Consider the following 4,884-nt stretch of genomic DNA (forward strand, 5'->3'; position numbering starts at 1 on the left):
TGGCCTCCCATGTGCCTCTTAAAACCTGAAAATGTAGGACAACATTCGCATGAATACTCCCTTCGTTTAGTATGGGTAGTCACATGCCTCTTTAAATCTGAACGTCCAGAAAATGACTTCAAGCAATATTCAGAAAATTATGGTTTTTCACCAGCATGGCCTCTCATGTGCCTCTTTAGACCAGAAAATGTAGAATAGGCCTTTGGGCAACATTCGCATGAATACGCCCTTTCTTTAGTATGGGTAGTCACATGCCTCTTTAAATCTGAACGTCCAGAAAAGGGCTTTGAACAATACTCACACGAATAGGGCTTTTCACCAGTATGAACCATCACATGCCTCTTTAACTCATACCGTGTAGAAAACGACTTCGAGCAATATTCACACGAATGGGGCTTTTCACCGGTATGAGTTCTCCTATGGGTTATTAAACCTGAAGCTTGCTTGAATGTCATAGAGCAGAAATCACACGAATAAGGCTTTTCACCAGTATGAACCCTCATATGTGCCCTTAAGACTGAAGATCGCGCGAATGCCTTAGAGCAATGCTCGCACGAATGGGGCTTTTCACCAGTATGGATAGTCAGATGTTTCATTAAACTTGCAGATTGAGTGAATGCCTTAGAACAATGTTCGCACGAGTACGGCTTTTCACCAGTATGGACAGTCATATGTCTCGTTAAGCTTGAAGATTGTGTGAATGCCATTGGGCAATAATTGCACGGATAAGGCTTTTCACCAGTGTGGTTTCTTGTATGTACCTTGAGTGCTGAAGCCGAATAAAATAATTTTAAACATTGTTCACACGAATACTCTTTCTTACGGACATGAATTTCCGAATCATCTGCCATTGCTGAACAAGGGAAAAGCGCAACTGCATAAAAGTCGCAAGGCTGGTGTTTTTGTGAAGGTATATTTTAAAACTTTCCACCAAATATTTCCAACTGTCTTTATAAGACTCTACAAAAGTTAAGTATCGTTCAAGTATAATCTTCTACAGTTAGAAAACAAAATACTACTCAAAAGTTTTGACAAAAAAGCTTTTCAAAAACAATTTTTCAATGAAAAACTTGGATTGTGTTTTCAAAAGAATGTAAGACAGAAGAAAATATTTACACTACCACACTTGCTTGGATCGTTTTCTGAAACAAGAGTTCAAGACAATTACAAAAACCTAATTGGTCATAATTATTAGAGAAGTTACGAAAAATGCTGGGCTTTTGACGACATAAACTCCTCTACATCAGTAGGAACACCTTGTTTTGCTTGACTGGCTGTCTCAAAATCTTTGTTCCAGAAAGAATTTCTTCAGATGTGTGAGCAGAGGAAGCTTTGCATTGCTAGAGCTAAAACTGATGTCAGAGTTCTTGAAGTCTGATGTCCTGTAGTTCAGTTTACTGCTGAAAAGATCAAAAAGAATTAGCTTACACTTTTAAAAAAAATTAAATTAAATAAAATGATAGGAATTCAAAACAGTCAAATGAGAACAATAAGCAACCGTGATTGTTCAAAAATAATAATAATTTGAATTTTGACATCTTGAATTCAAATTATGTTTTTCGCAATCACGAGTATGTGTGTTTATGTGTGTGTCTGTGGGGTATGTGTGTTTGTGTGTAGTGGGGTATGTGTGCAGACATGTGTGTTTGTGTCTGCGCGCAGGTATGAGTGTGGGGTTAGTTTTTTGTATGAGTGTTTGTGTGTGTGGGGGGGGGGGGGGGGGGAATGTGTATGTGTATATGTAGGCATATGTGTTTGTGTCTGTGTGCAGGCATGAGTGTGTGGGTAGTTGTGTGTAGGCCGTGTGTGTATGTGTAGGTGTCGATATGTGTGCGTGTATGTGATTGAGTGTGTGTTTGTGTATGTGGTTGCTTGTGTGAGTATAGTTGTGTATGTATGCGCGTGTGTGTAGGATATGGATGCAATCTGGAGACGGTTTTCGCTATAGGAGCAGCATCGTGAGTAGCCGGTCGACGGGAATGCTGCAGAGGGTGCTGGCTGGAAAATAAAATCACAGGAACGCCAAAAAGTCAAATGAGAACAATAAGCAATCGTGATTGCTCAAAAAAAAAAAAAAAAATAGAGTCACTACAATAGAAAATAAATATTGAAGTCATGCATATAAATAAAACAGTGTCAGCCCTGCTTAAATGAATACTGTCGGTTCCAAGAAATATTATTTGATTCAGCGGGGTATTTGATTAAGCATGGAAATTTTATTTGAATTTCCTGGTTGACAACTTTTGTCTTAAAGCGTAATAATAAATCAATATCTAACTATAGAAGAAAAAAGGTTTTAATTAAAAAGCGTTTTAAATAAGCTAAGTAATCAACAAAATAGTGTTATATATAATACAAGTACACATGAAAATTATAAATATGCAACTTACCACTTGAGGTATTAAATTTTTGGTTCGACACTTTTTTTCAGTTCATATTTTTTGGAGAAAGTCAACAATAATGGATCATTTGCTCAAGGCATTTTGAGAACACTTTTCTAACTTCAATTACCGTGTTTTACGTAATTAATATTTATATCAATTTCTTATCATCTGCAATGTTTATATTTCATTGTGTTTTTTGATTTAATTTATTAGTCGTCTATTGGTAATGACAACAATAAAAGAAACTAAATAGAATAGTGGAAATGCTTTGATGGAATATGAATGTTGCTTTTCCCGCCTGTTGTTTCCCGAAAAATATTATTTTAAATTTTCACGTCAATAATCGCTCATTCAATTTACTTTTAATGTATGCAAAATTTTTCTGAGCAAAAATATATGTGAAAGCTGATCACTGACAATTATTGGATTATTCAGGGAAATTATTCGATTAAGCAGGGATCTTTAACTTTACAGCTATAATGAAATATTCGGTTCCGGGAGATTTTATTTGTATACAAGCGGTGTATTCGTTTATCCGTTACCTGATTAAGCGGGGCTGACAGTACTTTGATAGCATAAAAATGCTACGCAATAATAAAATAACAACAAAATTAAAAACATGAATTAGTTTCTGAAAATTTCATGTTTTTACAATCAAGAAAAGTTATAATTTTGCAAAAATTTAAAATAAAGATGAAATGCTAGATTTCAGAAAAAATACTTTAAGACTTATGTTTAAAAAAAAAAAATTGAAATTTTGCCAAAATCTAGGTGGGCAGATTAAGCAGTCTTGCAGAACCCGTGTCGAAATTCCAGGGAACTCGAGGGTTCCACGGATACCTGGTTGAAACCCTCAGCCTCAGCTTAAACTATACTCCCCCCCCCCCTTTTTCCTTTAATAATTTCAGCTTTTGCTGGAATATATACGCTGGATGTGTGGTAGTTTGATATTCTTGTTCCAAAAACTTTGTAAGTAAACCAATATCAAAGTTCGCTCGTAATTAAAGAAAGAGTCAGGGGTCGATCCAGGTTTTATTTTTTGGGTCCCCATTTTGTGAAAATGCAAAATATTTTTGTGAAATTTCGTTATTTTTGTGAAAAAGCAAAATATTTTTGTGAATTTTCTTTATTTTTGTAAAAAAAGACCTTCTCGTGATTTTTTTCTTGGAAAAGATTATATTAAAGCATTTTTAGCTGTCGTATCGTTATAGAAAAGCCTTAGACAGGTTTCAGGGGTGATTGCAAGTTCTTGAAGAATACCTGAAAGCTGTCAAGAGGAAATGCGCTGGGGGAGGGGGGAAGTAAGACCCCTAACATTTTATTCGTAATTTGACACATACATTACATTTATTGCTTTTTACAAATATACATGTGCAAGGCACACTTTCATAAGGTGAAAGTCTCACAACAGATTTCCTGTTTGCTCCTCTCAAATGCTTTTAGAGCAATGAAAATTGCACATGCTGCTGAACGTAATGATAACTCCTAATAAATACAATATGAACAGACTCAAAGATATCACATATTTCTTAACACAGAAGTGAAATACTCATTAAAGATTCCATGTATGTGTTTAAAAAACTTAAAAGTAATAAAAACCCAAAATAATACTGCACCAGCATTCAGCGTTTATTTTTTTGACTTTTGACGTTCTTACAGAGTAGGTATTTCGTTTAAAACTTTGCAATTTAATGATGTTAATAAATATTTAAGAAATTTTATTTGTTTGCCTCTTAACAAGGTACAGTAAACATCAAAAATGCGAAAAATTCGTTTACCATGGCCGATGTAAGGAAATCAAGATCTTCAAAACAAATAAAAATATAAAAACAGCATGTAAAATAATTTTATTAAAGTTATTTTAGAATTGGATTTTGAAACTCAGCACAAATTAATACTAAATATATATTGCGTAATCAAAGTAAAATTTAAGATTTTCCTGAAAACAAGCTACCAATCACAAGTGTCCCTCTCCCATCCCCCCTCTGACGCTCTCAAGCAAAAACACCTCACGCAGCAAGCAAAAAGATAAGATGGGGGAAGGTGGAAGGTACACATTTGCGGTTAAAAAATATTGTGAAAAGGCTGCCTTTTTATAAATTTTTGTGAAGGGGCTGCTTTTACGACGCGGAATTTTGTGAATGGGGCCGCTTTTGCGATGGGGAATTTTGTGAATGGGGCCGCTTCTGCGACGCAGAATTTTGTGAATGGGGCCGTTTTGCCATGCGGAATTTTGTGAAGGGGCCGCAAAGCGGCTCCAATTTGGCGCTGGATCGACACCTGAGAGTACAAATAGTAATTGTAATTTCAGACAAGCATTTTGGGGATACGAGATGCTATTTCACATTTGCAAAAAATAAGCTAATGGATGGAAAGGCTCACGACACTCTTCAACCACAGGCTCAATTTTTTTAACTAAACAAGCTGATGTGTGCATCACATGACTTCATTTTACTCCAATTTAATGTCATTTTCTCATTATTGGCAGTTTTAATGTGAT

Source organism: Uloborus diversus, unplaced genomic scaffold (assembly GCF_026930045.1).
Source record: "Uloborus diversus isolate 005 unplaced genomic scaffold, Udiv.v.3.1 scaffold_14, whole genome shotgun sequence".
Classification (NCBI taxonomy): domain Eukaryota; kingdom Metazoa; phylum Arthropoda; class Arachnida; order Araneae; family Uloboridae; genus Uloborus; species Uloborus diversus.